Source organism: Canis lupus, chromosome 31 (genome assembly GCF_048164855.1).
Source record: "Canis lupus baileyi chromosome 31, mCanLup2.hap1, whole genome shotgun sequence".
NCBI lineage: Eukaryota > Metazoa > Chordata > Mammalia > Carnivora > Canidae > Canis > Canis lupus.
In genome coordinates, this window is record NC_132868.1 from 38447684 (window position 1) to 38471362 (window position 23679).

Genomic DNA, 23679 nt, shown 5'->3' on the forward strand with positions numbered 1-23679 from the left:
CTTGGGGAGGAGGGCACAGATGGGGTCTAGTACAGATCCCCTCACCCTGGGGAGCCAGGCTCCTGAGAGCCCTTTACCCCAAGTCCCATATAAAATATTATTGTATACACATCCCGGCCGTGAAAAGAGTCGGAAAGCCCTGCATTATAAAACCCCTGGCCAGCGTTCATGAAACACAAGAACAAGAGGCAATTAATCTAACCTTGAAGAGCTATTCCAGTCACTTCGTTAATATTTGTCTGTTGGCAGGACGCCTGGGTGGCTCAGCAGCTGATTGCCTGCCTTTGGCCCAGGGCGTGACCCCGGGGTCCCAGGATCGAGTCCCACATCGTGCTCCCTGCGTGGAGCCTGCTTCTCCCTCTGCCTGGGTCTCTGCCCCTCTCTGTGTGTGTCTCACAAGAATAAATAAATACATAATCTTTTAAAAAATATATTTGTCTGTTGGCAATATAAGCAGCAGAGCAAATACGTATTAATAAAATAATTCTACTTCTATGTGTCAATTGTCCACTTTACTGGAAAAGTTAAAACAACCGATAACGTGCTTGCTATGAGATAAATGTGTGTGATATGAAGTAGGTTCACACACAGAGAATTCTAACCATTACTTTAACGTCTTTGGTAAATTGGGAAAAGGCAATCCTCATTTGAGTTTTGTGGCAAAATGTCAGTCTTACTGGGGAATATTGATTCCTGCCAGGACATGGCTAAGAATCACTGCATTCACTGAGATTTCTAGAGTTCACACGTGCCCTCGTCAATATCGTTATCAATTAATAGAGAACACAGAGGATCCATTCCATTTCTCACAGAACAAGGGGCTCGACAGGCATGAAATAATGAAATATGAACAAAGCAATAGCAGGCTTCACTCCATTACTTCCCTGGACTATTTTTTTTCCTTTAAGTTAAATGAAGACTATTGAATATTTAAGACAAATTATAGATGAGTTTCTTCAACTATAGGAAAGCTGTAAAACAGATGATTTGCCTTTACAAGACAGATTAGAGAAAATTGTTCATTTTATAGAAAGCCTACGTTGGGTTTCTTTTATGCACTGCATGCCCTGAGCGCATGCAGACTTGACTCAACTCGTCCATGCCGTTCCCCAAATACCTCTGCCCTGTTAAATTATGATCATTCGCACTAACAGAATTTCTGAACAGCTATCTGCATTGTTCACAATACTGCCAGGGTGGCGTGGGAGCAGAAGTGCTCATTCAAGAAGAGATAGTTCATATGGGAAAAATAGATAAGCGAATAAGAGTAAGGAAGGGTCCAAGAGGTGCTAAAATACAGTCATGCTAATGTTTGGAATTGTGTTGCTAAATTCGAGAATGAAAAATAATTGTCCTGCAGAAAATACCCAGATTATTTCAAAATGTGAAAGTGGTGACACACTCAAGCATGAATCTGTCACCAACCTTCTTACAATTTTTATTGTTAATGGTCATTATCACTGTGTGAGTGCCCACAGTGCTAGGGTAGGGTAGTCTTATGCAGGATGGGCCGACATTTGCATGTCTATGTGATATCACATGGCACGATAAAATTGTAACTATTATCTAACTTTTTTCTCCAATATCTACTGTCTTCCTTAGCTCTTCTCACTGCACCCCTCTAATCTCAAGCTTTCTGAAGTTGTTACCTAAGGGATGGGATATGAGAACAAAGAGCAAAGGAACAGGATTGCCTTCATGCTTTTGACTTTCGAAGCCTATATATCCTTTGGAGAGTTTTAAAAATAGACATTGATTTTGGAAGATCTCATGATGAATAAGAAGTCTCCTAGAATAGAAAATGATTCTCCAGACTAAGTAGTGGGAGATGGGAGGAGAAAATGTTGGAGGTGAAATGAGGAACGTAGGACTTGAGATCTGAAATCCAATCAAAAGAGAACCCTGAGACACAGCAACCCCCAGATATGTCTGTGGAGTCTGAGAGCAGGAGATATAGGCCCCATGCCCAGACAGAACCTTGGAAGGAGGTAAGACCTTAGGGAAGATTGGCTGCAAGGTGTGTCTAAGAAGATGGGGCCGCAAATGGCCTCTGAGAGTTCCTCAGGCTTCCACTGGTGCAGAAGCAGCTGAATGATTCCATATTCCAACGAAGGCATAAATGTGGCGAGGACTGCACAAGTGTCTTGCGGATGGACCTGAGATTACCTTTCCATTAGCCTCGGCCCATTATATGCTCTCAAGGGTCCAAGGGAATAGAAGAGGGCATTAATGAATCTGAAGGGCTCTTATAAATTAGAACAAAGGATATTCCAGGGGAAATGTATAGAACTCAAACACCAAAGACCACATGGAACAACGATATGAGCCAAGGATGGGTACCCAGATGGCCTCCCCCACTCATTATGCCTCAACATTGTATAAGACCCCCCTAAAACCTAAAAGTAAGCAGAAATTAGGGGGAATACTTCAATTATCGGACCCAAGTTCTCTCTTAAAAATGCATAGTCAAAATATAGATGAGGTTTTATTTCTTGCACCCTTAAGTTTGTGAAGCGGAATTTAGATCCACCTCAAAAAAACATACTCGAATTAACAAAGTTTCCTGAAACCTCTTTAGAAGTAACTGGAAAATTCCAGCAGCACAAAGAAGCAGGCCAAGTTTTAAGGGCCCCACAGGTTGAGAACTGACCAACTATTGGCCAGCTGAAACACTCTAGGGCAGTGATATGGATCTTCAAAGCTGGCCCCCATAATCACTCCAGGATCTAGGGAGAAATTCTGCTTGAGGAGATGGAAGGGACAAAGGGGGGATCCCTGGGTGGCGCAGCGGTTTGGCACCTGCCTTTGGCCCAGGGCGCGATCCTGAAGACCCAGGATCGAATCCCACATCGGGCTCCCAGTGCATGGAGCCTGCTTCTCCCTCTGCCTGTGTCTCTGCCTCTCTCTCTCTCTCTCTCTCTCTCTCTGTGACTATCATAAATAAATAAAAAAAATTTAAAAAATTAAAAAATTTAAAAAAAAAAAAAAAAAAAAAAGGAAGGGACAAAGGGTATTACATCAGAGTAGGACCAGACACAACAAAATAGATGGGCCGCTGGCTCACTACCCAGGTATGATGACCAAAGATCAAAGGACAAGCAAGAATCAAAGGAAGAGAGCAATAGAGAAGTAAGTTGTTATGTTTGTGAATGGGGTTGTTTTCTATTCACTCCTTCAACAGGGGAATTATGAAATCGATTCTGTGGGCAGGGAAGCCTACTCGGGAGGCAGAGACAATGTTCTGGAGCTTTGGAAAATAGAGGAGAACCAAGACTTGTAAATGAATAGCTGATGTGAGTTAGCCAAGCAATATAAGCAGCAAGGGAGATCTAGAAAAGGTTGCATGAGCTAAGAGAAGGAAGAAATTACTTCTATCTGTTCTTCCTGGGATGAAATCCAGTAAGGCTTCCAGTAGCCTAAACTGTGGCTTAATGGAAGAAGAAGCATGAGCAGCAAAGAAAAGGGTTGGAAACCAAGCTGTCAAAGTGTTGGGCAAGGGCTATAATTCAGAGACCTGCAGGAAGAGCTGGTACGTAAGGGAAGTGAAGGCCGGGGGCGGACGGGCGTAAAAGGCTCCATGTGAGAGGCATGCCCAGCGCCAACGTCAGGAGCACAGACTCCAGACCTGGACTGCCTGAGTGAAAAGCCCGGCCGCCCCACTTACCAGTGTTGGGATCTTGGGCAAGTTACTAAACCTCTCTGTGTCTTGATTTCTCTCATCTACAAAACAGAAATCATGAAACTAACGACTTCAACGCATTCTTGTGAAACTTAAAAAAGGTAAAAACACCTAGAACAGCACCTGGCACATACTAAGCCTTCTACGAGTTGGTTATTATTACTAATAGCCCTGATCCAGTAGATCACTGAATGAAGACAGGTGAGCCCACCAGGGTCAGATCGTCCAGGGTTTCCAGGGAAGCTGAGACGATCATTTTCCCCCTTATGTACATTTGTTATTAGGACCACGCTGATTCCCAAGTTCTGGAATTACTATGGATTAAAGAGATGTAAAAGAATTATCTTTTAAAAGGCTCATTTGCATGCTCGTGTCCAAGGGGGAGGGGAAAGCCATAGTACAGTGATACCGATGCCTCAGTAACAGCCTGTGGTCAAATTTCAACATGAACCAACCACATTAAAATACTTAAAACATCTATTGTAACTGACTACCTGCTTCACTTCACATTTGCAAAATGATTCTCCAATTTTACCAGTGACAGCCATTTTATCTTGTCAAAGAGCTTTCAAATTCTCCTATCCAGATTCTGCTCTATTGAGCACCTATTACAGGGAAAAAAAAAAAAATTGTGGAATATCTGCATGAAAATTACGGTCATATTTTTCAAACATTATAAAGTTTGAGTGTATTTTTAAATGCAGACTTTTTCTTATTGCCACACAAATTATATGACTCACACTTAGGCCCACTGTAGGGATCACATGTGATTCACTAATGCAGAAATGTTGTTCTACAAAAAAACCACAATGTCTGTGGCAAGAAGCTACCAAAGGGCAGATAACTATAATTCAAAAAGTATTAATTAGGCACCTATTATATATGTAAACACTGCTACACGTTATAAGAAGGCAAAGGTGGGTGAGAAGTAGTTAAGAATTTAAATCTTGTCTGAATCCCTCCCTTTCCCCCAAATTTCCATCTCTCCTTAAGCTTTCACAGTTCTCTGCACTTTCTCTAAGACTCTAACTCCTCTGATTTTAAAGCCCTGATTCAGATTAATTTTGTTTTTTTTTTAATTTGCAGACAAAACAATACACGTCTGCAGGCCATATCTGGACTGAGGACCAACAGCTACAAGTTCTGATGTAGGGATAACCCTATCTGACTGAAGGTACAGCTGGAAAGATAGTGGCAGATTAATCCTCGTAAGTGTAGCCCCTCGTTGTCAATGGTGAAGCAGCAAAAATTCTTGGGATTTTTTTTTTTTTTTTAATGAGACTATACTTTGGGAAGGATTTCACCTGTGGTATATGCAACAGATTGGTGAGAGGAGAGACTGGAGGCAGGGGTAACAACTATAAGAATTTGGCAGTTGCCCAAAGGAGAGAAAAATGAAGGTCGGCCCCAGGAGAATACAGAGATCACTGAGGCAGAGTCGATGGGCCTTGGCAACTGCTCACGGAATGGAGGGACTGGGACCAGGTGGGCAGTCGGGTGGGGTACCTGGAGAAAGAATTCAGAGATATCAGAAGGTCTTCACTTGGGGTATGAGAAACAGACAATATAGGCAGAATGGTCAGGGAAGGTAAGATAAGTTTCATTTCAGAATTATTCCATTTAAAATCAATAGGTAGGGATCCTTGGGTGGCTCAGGGGTTGAGCGTCTGCCTTTGGCTCAGGAAGTGATCCTGGAGTCCTGGGATCAAGTCCCACATCAGGCTTCCTGCATGGAGCCTGCTTCTCCCTCTGCCTGTGTCTCTGCCTCTCTCTCGCTCTCTCTGTGTCTCTCATGAATAAATGAATAAAAACCTTTGAAAAAATAATAAAGTCAATACGTAGATGGGTCGAAAAACGCAGACAGCAAATGTATAATCAGAGATCCAATAAGGTTGGGCTTGGAGGAAGAAGTCAGAAGTAATTTTTAATAACCCAAGCAACACACAAGCATAAGAACATGCTAGATGTTCACAACAGATGATTATGATGGATGCAGAACCTCCAAGAGCAGAGATATGGTACCTTAAAGTGCAAAGGTGTGGGGCCCAGCCTAGAAGAGGAGACAGAGGCTGTCCAAAGAGGCTGCCTGGACACAGTGTGGGCTGGGGTTAAGTGTTAGTGAATGCCCAGGTAGCTGGAGAGGGAGAGGGGGGTGAGAAAAGGCAAGCGGATACTCGTGGTTGTGGGGCAGGTGTTCCACACTTCAGTCTTGTGCCCACCACCCATGCTTTGCTTCCAAAGTGACGCCAAGAGGTGGAAAGGCATCAAAGACTTCTTTCCTATTCCCATCTAGATTACAAGGATGAAAATATTCCTTCCCTTGCTGAGGGCTGGATCTCCATCTCGACCCGACTCTGATGAGAGGACGGGGCTGTCTGAGTACCATTCTAGAAGGCTCTGGGCCTCACAGTAAAGTCTGCCAGAGAGGGAAAGTCAGTTTGCTTAGGGAAAACAGGAATCGTAAAGTTGAATAAAATAAAAGCTGAAACCTTGGGTACACCATCACTGCAAGCGGAGAGTGGGCAGGAGAGACAGAACCAATCTTTAAAAGATCTCTCCACCCTCCCTCTTCTAAAAAGAAGAAGAAGAATGTATTATTAGCATGGCAAGAGAAACAAGAGACTGGAGAAGTTAAGGGGGAAGAAAGTTTCAAGAAAGAGCAAGTTGTTGAATGCCTATAGAGAGGCCAAGTAGGTCATGGGTGTTGGCAGTGTGGTCATGGGATCACTGGTGAACCTATTAAGGCCAGTTTAGTCAGACATATGGGACTGGGAGCCAGACTGTAATGGTTTGCAAAGTGAGTCAAAGTGAAGAAATAGAGATAGTGAAAGTAGAGAGAACTCTCACTGTAGAGATTAGGAAAGCTGTGGGACACCAGGCTGAGGGAGAGTAAAGAAAACCCATTTTGTTTTGCTTTAGATGAGAGAGACTTGAGCCTGACTGTAGGGAAAGCGCCCGTGTACAAGGGGAGACAAAAGTGACACAGGAGAAAAGAAATGCCACGTGATTTGAGACCCTGGCGGAGGAAGAAAGGCTCTGGGAAAGAGATGGGAGGGCTGGACTTGGGGAGGCCGTAGCAGGTGAGCTCACTGTAGGCAGGGAAGGAAGCTGAGATCAATCTCTAGAAGGTGACTTCTGTTGAGACCAGCTGTCTTTACCCTAAAGAACACGGGCACTTTCAAAGCCTGCGCCCTTTGAAGGCAACTCATTACAACGTGGCTCTCAGCCCCGTATCTCTGACAAACTGACCTTATTAGGTTCACCAGTGACCGCCCCCCCCCCCCGACCTCCCCCTCCTCCCGCCCCTGACAACACCAATGACCTACTTGGCCTCTCTGTGGGCATTTAACAATAATTTACTCTTCCCTGAAACTCTCTTCCCCTTTCATTTCCCAACTATCTTGTCTTGTCTCTCTTGCCATACTAATTCATTATCTCCTTTGGGTTCTTTTACTGATTGTTTCTTCCTCTCCTGTCCACTGGGCCTTGAAGTGACAATGTTCTCCAAGGTTCCATTCTTTATTTTATTCAGCTTTATGATTCCTGCTTTCCCTAAGCAGGTCGATGTAACTATTTTGGCTCAATGTCCAGCATCGGGATGTGCTTAGCAGCAGCTTATTAAATTAGATGGCCCTGACCTCTATCCATACGCTAATGACTTCTAAATTTCTATCTCCAGTCCCGGATCTATCATTCTTCAGCTCCAGATCCGTATTTCCAATCATCTCCAGGATCTAGCCTATAAGCTCTTCAAAATCAACATGTTCTACTCGCCCTTCTCCACTTCCAACTCAGCAACTCGATTAAATTCTCCATTAATAATCTAACCACAAATCTAGCTTCCACGCTGGAGACCTTGATATCTTCTTCAGCTTCTCTCTCCTCTCACAGGATATCCAATCATCAATTCATGGCAATTCCGTCTGCCAACATTTTCTACTCAAAATGTTGCTCTACCTCTAGCCTCTACCCCAGCTTACACTGCTGCCTTCATTACATGCTCATTATTTCCCATATTTGCCTAACTTGAATTCTAGATAACCCCCTTTTCTATTACCTGCTGCATACTGCTGTTAGAGAGCTTACCTTGAAAAGTCAATCACTTTACCTGGCTGTTTAAAAATGCCAACTAAAAATAAATAAATAAGTAAATAAACAAACAAACAAACAAATAAATAAATAATGCCAACTAACTTCTAGTTTCCTACAGAGAAAAGTCTAAACTTGGTATGCTCTGATCCCGCTGTATGTGCCAACCGCATTTCTCACCAACCCCCACCTTGTATTTTCTAGTTCTCTGGAGTCAAGTGTATTTGAGCATAAGTTGCATAACTTTATTTTTATCTGCTACTCTCTTAGGCAATGCCCTTCGCTGATGTTCTGTACCACGCCTGAACTTACAAATCAGTTGACATCAGGTCAGTAGCCTGAAATTGGCCGTGATGGGAACATTTACATAATAGAAATCAACAATAGCTATAAATCAGGGTCTCCCCACTTCCTGCCCCTCCCATCCCATGGACAGCACGCCCCTACCTCTACTTCACCCCTCCTCTTTCCTTACTCATTCAGAACATAGCAGATAGTGTTTTATGGTGTGGACTATGAGGTCAGTTGGCCAAGGCTCAATCCTAGTTCTGACACTTACTAATTGGGTGATTCTGAGCAATTCACCTCTGCCTGACTCAGTTTCTTTACCCATAAAATTGGAGAGATCATAATATCTACTTTATAGCGCTTTTTAAAGGATACCTGGCATAACATTTAGAATGTAAGTGCTCATAATGTTACCTCTTTTTATGCGCTTATGTCAGGCCCTCATAGCATTTTCGTCTGCCATATAATGGAGTCTTGCTACATTAGCTGGGAAGAGCCAGGCTAAGTCACCAGCTGCATGTTCCTAAACCGAGTGATATACGACATCAAGGTAGCAGAGCTCTTTAACTGATACCAACCCCATCTTCGAGGCTTCCTCAGAAGAAAAAGCTGTGAAAAATCAGCTTTCATTATCCCTGCCTTGAAATTTGTTACCAAGGACAGAAAGGGTAAGGAAAAATCATTGAGAAGAAAGAGCACAGACTTTGCAGAGAGACAAGTTCAGGCTCTATCATTTATTAGCTACACGACCTACGCAAGCTTCCTAAGTTCTCTGGGCCCCAGTTTCTCAGATAAAAGAGGGAAAAACTGCACATGAGGGGTAAATCCACACTAATTGTTCTCTCTCTCTTTCCCGAGGTCCTGAATTGACAGAAGCTTTGCTCAGGCCTTTGGCAGATCCCCATCTGGTTAGGGATCCTTCCAACACCTGTCCTTCCTCTCTTATTTCCTGAGTATTATCTTTGTAAAAAAAAAAAAAAAAAATCTTTGGTCTCACGCTCTGAGAGTAAGCACAGATCAAAAGGGTTCAGTTTGGGGACACCTGGTGGCTCAGCGGTTGCGCGTCTGCCTTCAGCCCAGGGCGTGACCCCGGGGTCCTGGGATCGAGTCCCGCATCGGGCTCCCTGCAGGGAGCCTGCTTCTCCCTCTACCTGTGGCTCTGCCTCTTTCTCTCTCTCTCTCTGTATTTCTCTTTCTCTGTGTCTCTCATTAATTAAAAAAAAAAAAAAAAGTTCAGGTTGGGGCACAGTTGCACACTCTCCATAAAGTACCCGAGAGAATTATTATGGCAACCTGTGAAACACAAATATAATTATATAAGAGTAGGATCCTCTGATGCGATTGCTCTATTAGAAAATCTCAGATTGGTTTAGCCACATATCCAAGGATTTCAGGACAAGCTACAAAGCAGACCTGAGGAGAATCTCACTGCCATTGGATCAGCAAAGGTAACCTAGAACTGCGGGATGACCTTCACCTTGTTCTCTCACTTGCACAGTTGCAATTCAATCTGGGGGAGCACAAGGACAGGCTCATCTCTCTCCAGTTGCTAAAACTTTTTATATTTTTACTATGACCCAGAAGACAAGTAGCTCGACATTGCCAAGGTGCTGGCTTAGCTCCAAATGCCTTCTGCGTTCTATCAGGGGACAGCAAGGGGCATGGTGGCTCCTATGTGCCGATATTTGCTCTCTGCCAGTCACTGTTCTCAGTGTTTGGGGGAGTCTCAGAACAAGCGCGGTTCAGGGAATCACCCAAGGTCACAGAGGCAAGACGTGGTGGGCTGGGTGTGAACCAAACATTCTGCTTCCAGAACTCTTAACCATCACCCTCAACTGACACTCAGGAGTCAATGTAGTTTCCAACCTGTATCATAAAACTGGAAGATTTTACACCTGGAATGAACATTTAGCCTCCCACATTCTACAAAGGGAAGCTCAGCCCTGGAAAGGAGAGGATACGTGACTCGCCCAGGATCAGCTGCTCCAGCACAGCCCAGCCTTGACCACTTGGCTCAAAGAGGCGCCCTCCATCTCCCCCTTTCCTCCAGCTCTTCTCACCAGCATCTTTTTCTCTCTGGGAACCTCTTTCTGGGTCCTGTTCCCAGCTCACTCTTCTCCATACACACACCCATGACAGTTGATAACGAGACTTTAAAAAATTACTTGGGAGTTCTTTTTTTATTTACATATCTGTTATCTATGAAGCAATAAGTAATTGTGATCTCCTTGGGACAGACGAGGTCTGAGTCTTGGGGATCAAATTTTATTTTCTGGTGCCCCATGTACAGCTGGTCATAAACAAATGTCCTTCGTGAGGCTCGTCGAGCTGCTAAAAGCCTCCCTTGACTGCCAGGACAAGAAGCGTTTGTTTTCATCTGAGCGTTCCAAATAGCAGCTGACTAAGGACAGCACAAAAGAATTAAACTTCACAACAAAACCTCCCGGACTCCCTTCCGCTATATGACAATTCAGAGCTTGCCCACTCACGCCCCCTGCCTGGACTACGATAATTCAGAAGTTGGGGTTATCTGCTTTATGTAGATTGTGGGAAGCAGCAGATTAGATGTGACCTTTGAAAACTGTTTCTTAACTGGCACATAAATCCAAAAAATAAAAAGCAAATGATTTTAATTTTTATTTATTTATGATAGTCATACACAGAGAGAGAGAGAGGGGCAGAGACACAGGCAGAGGGAGAAGCAGGCTCCATGCACCGGGAGCCCGACGTGGGATTCGATCCCGGGTCTCCAGGATCGTGCCCTGGGCCAAAGGCAGGCGCCAAACCACTGCGCCACCCAAGGATCCCCAAGCAAATGATTTTTATAGACATCTACAGACGTCTGAAGGGCTAGATTCAGATGATGATTAGAATAAGACCCCCCTGAGTACATTCAGAATGTGATTATAATTAATCAATGCATGCTATATGAAACATGTAATAAATTATAAAAAAAATCATAGGACTCTTTTGTACAGTGCTTTCCGTGTGAACTTTCACCAGTTTGACTCTCAACAAGGGCCTGTGAACTAGGAAGAGCAGGTATTACATGCATTTTATGCTCATTTGAGGCTTAAAGAAGTTAAATGCCTTGCCCAGGATCATAAAGCTCAAAGTGACAAAGCGAGTACTGGAAGCCAAAAGCCCAACCGACCGACCCGTCACGCTCATGTCAATACTCAGAGCTCAGATGAAAATCACTGACCGAACCATTATTTGAATCAGCAGAGCCTCTCCCGTCACACAGGTTTTAAACACCTAAGAGTAGAAGGTTTAAAATCAGCGTGGAGAAGGGAAGTAGGTCATGAAATGCATCCCAAACTCCACTCTGCCAGAGGTATATTTGCCAGCAGATCTGCTAGGCTGGTTCGCAGGACCAGTTTGCCAACATAAACGGTGCCTAAGAAAACTAATAGTACAAAAGCTTCACTGCAACTGGAATTTCTATAGCCGGCAGTTTCAAGTTCATATAGTTTCGCCATTCCTTGGCGCATCGGTCCCAGAGGCTCCAGAAGGAAGGCACAGGCCATGGTGATGGAATCTGGAGTCCCTAAAAATGAAGGTTTTTACCTCTGCCCCAGGAGAGGCTTCTCATTTTAACAGACTCAGGAAACAGAATATAAAATGTACTCCTTGGGGTTCCCTGGGTGGCTCAGCGGTTTGGCGCCTGCCTTCTACCCAGGGCGTGGTCCTGGAGACCCGGGATCGAGTCCCATGTCGGGCTCCCTGCATGGAGCCTGCTTCTCCCTCTGCCTGTGTCTCTGCCTCTCTCTCTCTGTGTGTGTGTCTCTCATGAATAAATAAAATCTTTAAAAAAAAAGTACTCCTTACAAACATTTAGTCAAGATCCACAATTACCATGAACAATCTAATGTGTTCAACAGCTAATATCTTAAGCTTAAATAAAAATTATCTATACACCAGATAACTATATTGCCCTCCTGGGGTGAATCTGCAGGTTAGGCATCCCACTACATGGAAAAGGGCATGGGTCTATTTTTCATCCACTTGTTCAACAAACATCTGAATGTGTATTGTGTGTCAGACACCAAGACTAGTAGAGCGATAAGGGGAAGTACAGGATAGGTTCCATCCTTAAGAAGGGGACACCGTATCACGTGGATACACACAGTGCAAGGCAGTAGTGTGACCAATACCAGGGATACATACGCAGGGAAGAGAAGTTTAACACTTTCTACCCAGAGGAGCTTTTAAGGTGTTCACGGCATTGGTGACACTAGAGCTGTGTCTCTAAGAGGCACAGGAGAAAAGGGGGAGAAGGGCATTCCAACAGCGGAGCAATACGGTAACACACAAAGGTACAAAGAGCAAGGCGTATTGGAAAGTTGGGATGGGCTCCTGTTCCGTGGCCCTAAGAAGAATGGGGTTGGCACTGCATTTTGAGGTACTGAAATAGCCTTAATTTGATGATTGTGCATCTGGTCTTTATGGTACTTTTTAAGAACATCTGTTCCCCACCCCCTCCTATCCCCAGGGAAGGCGATGTATAGCTCCACTAACAGAGGTCGCTCCCAGCTGAGGAGACAAAAGGCCTTTGGCTCACCAATAGCTTAGCAAATTGTTCATTTTAAAAATCCACCTGTTTGGGGAAGGTTGTTAAGAACTAGTCATATCCCTTATCTCTGTTATCACCATTGAGCAATCCTACAAGTTGTCTAACCCGAGGCTATTCCAAGGGTGGTCCACAGACCGGCAGCATCGGAAGGTAAATTCTTGGGCTCCAACTCTGCCTGTGGAATTGGTATCTCTGGGGGTGGGACTTAGGAAGCTCGCCAGGGGGCTCCTTTTCACCTTAAAGTTGAGAAATACTGGTCTAGTTCAAAGTATGAAACAGTATTTCATCAAACAAGTTTTGTTTGTTGGCTTTTTTAATGTCAGCTCGACACCCGAAGCAGGGCTTGAAGCCACAACCCTGAGACCAGGAGTGCCCCGCTGTCCTGACTGAGCCCGCCAGGTGCCCCTAGACCGTCTTCTTGTCTTTATAGGTGATGGCTGAGCAGGTGTGGGAGCGTGTGGCCAAGTGCAGGGCTTGCAGGGCTTGCAGGGCTTAGGGCAAGGCCGCGCACAAGGCCTGAAGGGGCGCGCCGGCCCCCTCCGAATGATCCCCTCCGAATTCCTACTTATCCGTCCAGACACCTGCTCTGTTTAGTCCCCGCCCCGCCCCGCCCCTGCTCCCGGAGAACCGACGGGCTCCGCCCAGACACCTTGAGGCTGGGCCCCTGGGAGCGGGAACCCACCGCAGCCCTGGGCGAGCGCGGGCACCCAGGGGAGCAGGTGTCCCGGAGGGGGGCGGCGGGGGGGGGCGGCCCTGGGGGCGGGGGGGGCGGCGGGGACAGGGGGCGGGGGGGGGGGCAGGGGCTGGGGCAGAGGGCAGGGCGCAGGGGGCAGGGTCTGGGGCGCACGGGGCCGGAGGCAGGGGCCAGGGGCCAGGGCGCAGGGGGCTGGGGGGGTGGGCAGGGGCCCGGGGGCGGGGCGCAGGGAGTGGAGCCAGGGGGCAGGTGGGGGGGGAGGGGGCGCCCAGGGGCCGGGATGCAGGGGGCTGGCGGGGGCAGGGGCCGAGGCACTGGGAGTGGTTCCAGGGTGCAGGTGCCGGGGCACAGGGGGTGGTTCCAGGGGGCAGGTGCCGGGGCGCAGGGGGTGGTTCCAGGGAGCAGGTGAGGGGCGGGAAGAGGCCGGGGCGCAGGGGCAGGGGTGCAGAGGCAGGGGGTGGAGCCAGAGGGCAGGTGCCAGGGGTCGGGGGGTAGGGGGGCAGGGGGTGGAGCCAGGGGGCAGGTGCGGGGGGTGGTGGCGCCTAGGGACCGGGGTGCAGGGGGCTGGGGGGCAGGGGGCCGGGGGCGGGGCGCAGGGGCAGGGTCCTGGGGCAGAGGGCCGGGGCGCAAGGGCTGGCGCAGGGGGTGGAGCCAGGGGGCAGGTGCCAGGGGCCGGAGGCAAAGTGTCGGGGAGCAGGGGGTGGAGCCAGGGGGCACGGGCGGGGGTGCAGGGTGCTGGGGGGTGAGCAGGGGGCAGATGCGGGGGGGGGACCGGGGCGCAGGGGGTGGTTCCAGGGGGCAGGTTCGGGAGGAGGGGGCGCCCAGGGGCCAGGGTGCAGGGGGCTGGGGGGGCAGGGGCCGGGGGTGGGGCGCAGGGGGTGGAGCCAGGGGGCAGGTGCGGGAGGGACGGGGGCGAGGCACAGGGGATGGTTCCAGGGAGCAGGTGCCGGGGCGCAGGGGGTGGAGCCAGGGGGCAGGTGCAGGGCGGAGGGGGGGGCGGCCGGGGCGCAGGGCCAGGGGCGCAGAGGCAGGGGCTGGAGCCAGGGGTCGGGGATGGGGGGTGGGGGGGAAGGGCCGGGGAGCAGGGGGTGGAGCCAGGGGGCAGGTGCGGGGGAGGGAGGGGGTCCGGGGTGCAGGGCCAGGGGCGCAGAGGCAGGGGCTGGAGCCAGGGGGCAGATGCCAGGGGTCGGGGGTAGGGGGGCCGGGGGCAAAGGGCCAGGGAGCAGGGGGTGGAGCCAGGGTGCAGGTGCGGGGGGGGGGGGGGCGGGGGCGCAGGTGGGGGGCGGCGGGGGGCAGGCGCCGAGGCCTGGGCGCAGGGGGCCCACGGGGAGGAGAGGAGGCAGGGCTGAGGGGGCGGGTGCCGCCCTGCAGGGTCTCAAGACCCAGCGAAGAGAGGGCAGAAACTGAAAAGGACAAAGAACATGAAAAAAGAAAAAAAGAAGAACCGCCCACTGAAATATTTAAAAAGATTGTTGGACTTTAAAATAACAATAAATATAACAATGTGATATGAACAATAAATGTAATAGCAAAATAACAAGGTGACCTTATTCTGACACTGCTGAATTATACTAAAGACAAGCAATCAGATCCTGGCCAGCCCGTTAGTTTCAAATTTGGTTTTCATTTTGAACACAATATACCCAAAGGTGTTAAAGAGGAGTTAAACTTGAGACTGTGTTTTTCGTGATCTCCTCTATGAGGATTGAAAATTGGGGCTTATAGGGGCGCCTGGGTGGCTCAATCGGTTGGGTGTCTCCCTTCTGCTTGGGTAATGGTGCCCGGGTCCCAGGGCCCTGGGGTCCACCGATGTCGGGGGTCCTCCCGCATCTGGGTCCCTACTGGGTGGGTCTGCTTCTCCCTTTCCCTCAGCCCCTCCTCTCTGCTTGTGCTCTCTCTCTCTCTCTCAAATAAATAAATACAATCTTTAAAAAAAAAAAAAGGAAAAAAGAAAATTGGGGCTTATAAAAGTTGTCACGTAGGTAGGAAGTGAAGAATTTCATTTTGAAGCCCTTTCACTGTGCTATCACACTACACATGGAACACCCAAGCCCAAACTGAACATTTCCTCAATGCTCAATTTTTCAACTCTTTTAGCCCTGAAATTTCCTAATGCAGAGAAAGCATGGACTCAAGAAAACTGCTCTTGTTTGCAACCCAGAGACCATCACCTTCACCCTTCAGGAGAGAGGAGGCCTGTGTTGGCCATCAGGACACTATTGTTAACGGGGTCAGGAAAACCACCAAATCCAAGAGTGTGCCCCAGCCTCCAGCTCAGAAGTAGAAAAGGTGTAACTGTGTTCGCATTAGTTGTGCCTTCATCATCTTCCTATGTAAATATAAGATGGTACAGAAGTTAAGGATTTTGGGGAAGAATATATTTAATATAAAGGCAGTGAGTTCCTCTGTGGGTTCTGAGTTGTGTGTGACCCAGCAATTTATAAAGAACTGTGAGGTTATTTACCACTGTGATGTCAATAAAATCTAGTCTGAGCAAACATTTTCCTCCTCTCATGCAGCACAGTAGACAAATAAGGTGACTAAGCATATTTTCTTTCTGGTAAAACTTTGCTGAAAGTTACCATTTTATGATTCTTTGAACTTAAAATGAATAGAATCATTAGAAACGAATGAGGGAGTTAACGTTTGCATAAGCAAAAGGTCTTTGTTGGAAGCTCGATACACAGCCGCACAGGTCATAAGGATAATAATGATGCATTTGTTCACAGTTTCATCCTCCACACTCAGTACACTGGCTGGCAGAGAGCGTGTGTGCAACAAACACTTGTGGGATGAATGAGTGTCCGGAATCACGCTTAAAAGTATACGTTTCACGCTTGAAAATGAAATGCTTCCCATACATCCGAGACTCTTTACTGAGACGTGTATTACTGTGTCTTGCAATCTTGAAATTACTAAAACTTATTTCCCCTCAGTAAACACCCAAGAAAGTCAAATCTAGAAAATATCACAAGACTACACACAAAATTGGAAACTGTTCACCAGGGTGCAATACCCAGGTACTCTTATTAACCAAAAAACCTATACATCTGGGGAAGCTAATCCATTAAATCAACTTGTTAGAGCAGTTAATGATAATTCAGTTGAGATGTCTGGGGGCTTTGAGTGGGAAATTAAGCCATGTTACCCTAAGAAACCAACCAAATACCTTCTAGTCCGTGTGCAATGCTATAGGGAAATCTCAGTAGCTGGAACCCACAGTTTCACAGAGTCCCATTAAAGATTTATCCTCCAGGAGCTTGTAACATACCTCTCGTGACCTGGTTCTCTCTAATCTAGGTCTCAGCCCTCTTTTGCTCATACATCTTTCCTCACCAATCCCTTTCTGGAGGACTCAATCCTTACTATCTTAAATGAGATGCAAATAAAAAGTACAAATTTAAAACCTAAAAGGCCTACCTATATATAGTCTCTCTTCTTTGTACACTCGGGAAACTGATGCCCAGAGAGGTGAGCTGAGAAACTGCCAGTCATCCAGCTACTGAAATGTTTGAACTAGACCCCCCAGGTCAGCGGACCTTCCTATTGATTTTTTTTTCCTTACATCTCTGTTGAAAAAAGTTCCATTGATCTCAGAAAGCTTCTGAGACACTAAAATTGCTTAACTCTAGGCTTATTTTTTTTGCTATCATTCTACCCTCCACTTTACTGTTCCACCTGCCCCCCCCCCCCAGAGCAAGAGCTGGAGTATCCAGGTTTCAACAGCATCTCCCTAAATCCTCACCATCTGCAATCTCTTTAGCAGTGTCCGGCGACCTGATCCCCTCTTTGACATCTCTGGCCTCCCTACTTAGTATTAGAATGGTAGAGCTGAAAGGAAAACTGCTAAGCGCCTTCTCCCAAGCTACATTCTAGAAAACAGCTCCTCGAGGAGAGAATTTTGCCCAGAGAGCAAAGAATGAAGGATCCTGTGATGCTGTGATTAAATAGCCTTGGGAAACACTACATATCAGTTCTTCTCAGAGATTTACAACGCACGACGGCTTTTTAAGACAAGCCCCCGAAGTAGATGAGAAATTTATTGAACCCTGCTTACTCTTTAACCTCCGGACACCTATTCATCTCCCTCAAAAGTGGTTTGGGACGGCCTTACCTAGTCCAGCCCTGTTGTTTTACAAATCAAAACTGAATTTGGATGGTTTACCAGGATCTCCCTCTATTTGGGGACCGAACCAGGGCTCCAATCCAGCTCTGAGTCCCAGGCAGGGCCTACTCTCTAAGAATTATTCTAAGTATTATTTCTCCTCTGCTGGATCCTATTCTTTCTGGTCTTCAGGATGTCTAGCAGCCAACCCTCTGCTGGGGATAGACTACAAATGTTCACATGGTCTTTCTATGGGGGAAGGTGAGAAGGGTGGACGTTTGATCTTATTTCAGCTTGATCCCACATCTAATTAGAACATAGGACCGTGCTGGGTTTCCTCAAGTTAGCCAACTTCTATGCAACATTGAACACTGTAGAACGTAAGTCTTAAACTCATGTCTTCAGGGGCCAGAGTGGCTAATGCAAGTGAGTAAAATAGGCTGTAATACTTCAGGGAATGGGAGGCTTGTGGCAAACTGGAAAAACAAGGCTTGGAGTAAGCCTTGTGTGATTGTGTGATTGTGTGATACGGAAATTCTGGCCTACTGTTGCCAGATGATCCAATTTTTGAAGAGAAGCAGGCAGCTCAGATTATTGTGTGACATATTCTGAATATTAGGTGTTGGTAATGAATTTAAAAATTCTTAATAGGGTTGCCTGGGTGGCTCAGTGGTTGGGCACCTGCCTTCGGTTCAGGTCATGATCCCAGGATCCGGGATCGAGTCCCACATCAGGCTCCCTGCATGGAGCCTGCTTCTCTCTTTGCCTGTGTCTCTGCCTCTCTCAGTCTGTGTCTCTCATGAATAAATAAATAAATCTTTTAAAAAATGTTTAATATACAGGGGTGTCTGGCCGGCTCAGTTGGAAGAGCATGCAACTCTTCAACTTGGGGTCATGGGTTTGAGCCCCACATTGGGTGTAGAGATGACTTAAATAAATACACTTAAAAAATAATAATGTTTAATATACAATGTGGGCCAAAAATAACATATCTGCAGGTTAGTCTGTGGTTCTTAAGTTGGTGGTCTGAAAGTCAGGATGCATTTTTTTTCATACAAACAATATGCCTAATTGACAGTGCTCTAACCACAAATCTGGATAATAATAAATGAAACCAAGACATAAAATTAGAAATATTTGATTGTGGGTCTTGTTTATTCTGCATCTTAGATTACGATGATGGATAGAAGCAGTTTAGAAAGCAATGACAAGGAACGTGAGAATTATGGAAAAACTGAGGGGGACTTATGGGTTCTCTCAAGGACTGCAGAAGTTCATGAACTTATTTCTTTTTTAAAATGTCTATTCCTTTCAAAGCAATAAAAATAAAATAAAATTTTTTCCCTTCAAAACACACAGATTTCCTTATCCTTAATTTGAATGTAGTCTTCTTGTCTGAGGTAATTATGGTCATTCTTGGGGGATTACAAAAGAAATGGGGGAGGCACCTAGGTGGCTCAGTGGTTAGTGTCTGCCTTCAGCTCAGATTGTGGTCCCAGGAACCCGGAGTCGAGTCCTGCATCGGGCTCCCTGCATGGAGCCTGCTTCTCCCTCTGCCTGTGTCTCTGCCTCTCTCTCTGTGTATGTGTCTCTCATGAATAAATGGATAAAATCTTAAAAAAAAAAATAAAAAAGAAATGGGGGATGAAGATTAATTTTTTTCTGATTTAATAAACTGGGTTGGGGGATCCCTGGATGGCGCAGCAGTTTAGCGCCTGCCTTTGGCCCAGGGCGCGATCCTGGAGACCCAGGATCGAATCCCACGTAGGGCTCCCGGTGCATGGAGCCTGCTTCTCCCTCTGCCTGTGTCTCTGCCTCTCTCTCTCTCTCTGTGACTATCATAAATAAAAAAAATAAATAAATAAAAATAAACTGGATTGGAGTTGGAAGACAAAAGGGAAATAAGTTTTTTTAAAGATGTACTTATTTGTGAGAGAGAGAGAGAGAGCATGTGTGCAGTATGGATGCAGTCTGCGTGCACACATAAGTTGGGGGGACGGGAAGGGGCAGAGGAAGAGAATCTCAAGCAGACTCCCCATTGCGCTCAGAGCCCAACTGGGGGCTTGATCCCCCAACCCATGAATGAGGTCATGACCTGGGCTGAAACCAAGACTTGGATGCTTAACCAACTGAGCCACCCAAGTGTCCCACCCCCATTTTTTTCCCCAAAAAGAACATGTTAAAGAGAATATAATACAATTTGATGTAGTATAAGTCTGAAAGAAAGTCTAAGCGGCCTAAATACTGCCTCCTTCACCAGCACTCCCCAAAGATGCCAGGGAGTGGGCTATTTATAACTGTTCGAATGACAGGTGCCCAGTACTATGCTAAGGGTCACTGGTCCTTCTTCTTGAGGTTGACAGATGTGTTAAACACTTGGAGGTGCTCTGGACACACAGGGCCCTACAATACAAGCAGGGGTGGGAGCTGACAATCCTTTCACATAAACTGAAAACCAAAGCAACTCCCCAAGCATGAAAAAGACTTGACCCTTGCAAAGAAGGAGGGAGTTCACATGTATATGATCCAACATGTCAACCATGGACTAACGTATTATTTTGAAACTGCTTTCAGAGACTTTGGTTCACTCCTTTGTATACTTTTTTTTTTTATGATTTTATTTATTCATGTGATAGAGAGATTGAGGATCAGGATCCTGATCCAGGATCAGGCCCTGGGCTGAAGGCGGCACTAAACCACTGAGCCACCCGGGCTGCCCGCTTTGTATACTCTTAATGAAGACAAATCTTCTTTCCCAGAGGTTCAACCTAATTTCTGGAAAAGTCAAAGTCCCCCTAAATGACAAGGTGTGTAATCAAGCTGAGGATTGCCCTTTGTTCATAAACAAGGTGAGACTATAACGCAATGAGACTGATGCTCATGCATACCTCGGGGAATGGCCGGGAATCACATTCCTGTCGAAATGTTCCAGACATGTTCCGAGTACTAGCTAGCGATGGTGTCACCAGTACATTAAACTTAGAGGAGGACACTTGGAGGAACAGGCACTCTGCTAACAAGCCCCTATTTTCCTTTGCAGGGTAGTGTAGAAAACATCAACGATTTCCAAAGAAATTACAGTTAAATAAGGCATCCATATAAGCTGTTAAGTTTTTAAAAGTCAATTGCAGGGGCTCCTGGGTGGCTCAGTGGTTGAGCATCTGCCTCTGGCTCAGGTCATGACCCTGAGCCTGGGATCGAGTCCCGTATCGACCTCCCCACAGGAAGCCTGCTTCTCCCTCCGCCTGTGTCTCTGCCTCCCTGTGTGTCTCTCATGAATAAATAAATAAAATCTTAAAAAAAAAAAGTCAACTGCCATTGACCCTTGAACAATGCGGGAGTTAGAGGCACCAAACCATCAGCATGGTCAGAAATCTGCCTGTAACTTCTGACTCCTCCCAAACTTAACTATGAATAGCCTACTGGTGGCCAGAAGACCTATCAATAATGGTTGATTAACACCTATTTCCTATGTTGTATGTCTTATAGACTGTATTCTTACAATAAAGTAAGCTAGAAGAAAGAAAATGTGATTAAGAAAATCATAAGGAAGAAAAAAAATACATTTAGAGTACTGTAGTGAAAAATAAATCCATGTGCAAGTAGACCTGCACAGTTCCAACCTGTGTTGTCCAATGGTCCGCCCACTGCACCGTAGTTCGTGTTGGGAAGCGTATAAAACAACTGGCATTCTCTCACACTGCTATGGTCCGTATATAGGAAAATAACTTGGCAATCAGAAACAAGAACTGTAAAAAATATTTATACCCTTTGATATGCTAGTTCTAATTTGGGGCAATCACTTGAGGAAAAACTCTAAAAACAAAATGATTATATACTCAACTATGGTCACTGCAACATTATTTCTTTCCTTTTGTTTTTTAAAGATTTTATTCATGAGAGACACACAGAGAGGCAGAGACACAGGCAGAGGGAGAAGTAGGCTCCATGCAGGGAGCCCGACGTGGGACTCGATCCCAGGACTCCAGGGTCACGCCCTGGGCCAAAGGCAGGTGCTCACCACTGAGCCCCCCCAGGCTGCCCACAGCAACATTATTTCTAATCACAAGTAACTAGTCTAAGTATCTGATAAAGGGAAATAGCTTAAAAATGGCACATGCTCTTGGATACATCCATTCCAGAGGGAAGGGAATACCGTGCAGGACTAATCTGGCAAATCCTTCTGGTAAATCATCAGTAAAAGAAGTTGTGCGTAGAACTGTGTGTATAGTGCGACAGCGTCTAACAAAAGCCATTAATATGCAACCAGAGACTGGAAGGAAACAGAACAAAGAGCAAACGGTGGCTGCGTGTAGGTGAGGCTGTAGTTGAGTTGTTCTATTTTCTACATTTTCTACAGCATGATCATACACTTCTTCTGGCATAAAAAATAATAATTCAATCCTCTAATGTGCTCAAGGAATTAGGTTTCTATGGGAAAACATTTTAAAGCAGCTGTGACAGCCAGAGATTATACAATTTAGAACATACTCCACCCTCTGGTAACCACCTACTATACAAACACACCTCTTACCTACTCCTAGTCCTACACGCTACTTCCCTGTACACACCTACACCTGCACAACCTGTCTTGCCCACACGGTATATACCTTCCCCAAGGGTACAGAAGGCTGAACGTCTGTTATTGGGATTTCTCCTTCTTCTCACAACCAAACTCACGCTCATCCTTTAGGGTCCATCGCAAATGCCCTCCCCTCTGGAGCACCCTGGCGTGCTCACTCCACCTCTGCCCTCTCTAGTCCTTGGATAAAGCTTGTGCTTCTGATACTTGTGGAAATGGAGAGTAATCATGTAACATCCACCTCCTTCACTTTTATTCCCCTGGGGCTGGCATAGGCCTGGTATGGCCTGGTACAGTAACCAGCGCTCACCGTAGTTGGGGATGGATTAACACAGTGTAGACGAGGTTTCCTTTCATCCTCACTTCTAAGTCCGTTGCTTTCTCAAAAAAAAAGCAGCTTACCCCTGATTCATTTTTCTACTTGGTCTCTTCATGAACAGGAACGGGAATCCAGGGCAAAAGCCAGCACGTCTTGCTGGGTGCTGCGTGTGATGAGTCACTGAACTCTACTCCTGAGACCAGTAGCGCCCTGCATGTCCACTAACTCGAACTGAAATAAAAACTTGAAAGAAAAACAAAACAAAAAAGACAAAAGCCAGCACTTTTTCACTGCTGGTCCTGTTAATGATGCCTAATTCGAGAAGTGGGACGGACAAGGCACCAAACTTCCAGTCCGGACATTTCCACCACTGTCTTTACAGTAAAAGCTGTCCAGGGACTTACGGTCAGTCACCATTCATTCACTCAGCAAATATGTGAGTATTCACTCCATGCCAGGTACTTTTTAGGAGTCGGGTACAGGGTGGTGAAGCCCACAGACACACTCCCTCCCCTCACAGGGCCGCCAGCCTGGCAAGGAAGACACAGTGACTTGGGAGCCCAATGACTTAGGAGCGATGAAACAGAGGATTCCTAATAGCGCATGTCCTCTGGAGGGAAAGAACAGGTGGAGCGTGAGCCAAGGTGGTCAACACTAGAGGTCTCTAACCATAGACCAACCCTCTGAGGAGCACCAGGAAGCTTCTGTCTCAAGGCACCACAGCTCTCAAGAACTGCACGGTTTGTTTCAAACTTTAAACAAAGAATGACTTTTCTGAAGCAGTGCTCTGGGGACACAATGGGAAAGACTGACTTAATTTTTTGTTTAAGACAAAAAAAAAAAAAACCCTACTAAATCCAAATAACATTGGTAAAATACATTGTTTTCTCTCAAATTATATATTTGGCCACCAAAATTTAAGTGCTATCCTACAGGTTTGTAACAGAACTTAAAAAAATTTTTTTTACTATTTTTTTATGTTTTTTTTTAAAGATTTTATTTATTTATTCTTGATAGACATAGAGAGAGAGAGGCAGAGACACAGGCAGAGGGAGAAGCAGGCTCCATGCAGGGAGCTCTACGTGGGACTCGATCTCGGGACTCAGGGATCACACCCTGGGCCAAAGGCGGCGCTAAACCGCTGAGCCACCCAGGGATCCCCTTTTTACTATTTTTTAAAGACTTTTTAAAAAAGATTTTATTTATTTATTCATGAGACACACAGAGAGAGAGAGAGAGGCAGAGACACAGGCAGAGGGAGAAGCAGGCTCCATGCAGGGAGCCCGATGTAGGACTCGACCTGAGCCAGAGGCAGATGCTTAACCACTGAGTCACCCAGGCAATCCT

At 46.3% G+C, this 23679-nt stretch overlaps 1 protein-coding gene and 1 long non-coding RNA gene across 2 annotated transcripts in view; one reads left to right on the forward strand and one right to left on the reverse strand.

Moving 5' to 3' along the window:
* NCEH1 (neutral cholesterol ester hydrolase 1) overlaps positions 1 to 23679 on the reverse strand; it is a 60124-nt gene that overhangs the window by 20520 nt on the left and 15925 nt on the right. The window lies entirely within an intron of this gene.
* On the forward strand, positions 3009 to 8112 carry LOC140622316 (uncharacterized). The gene is made up of 3 exons (XR_012022080.1): positions 3009 to 3529; positions 4766 to 4887; positions 8039 to 8112. It is a non-coding gene; the product is annotated as an uncharacterized lncRNA (long non-coding RNA).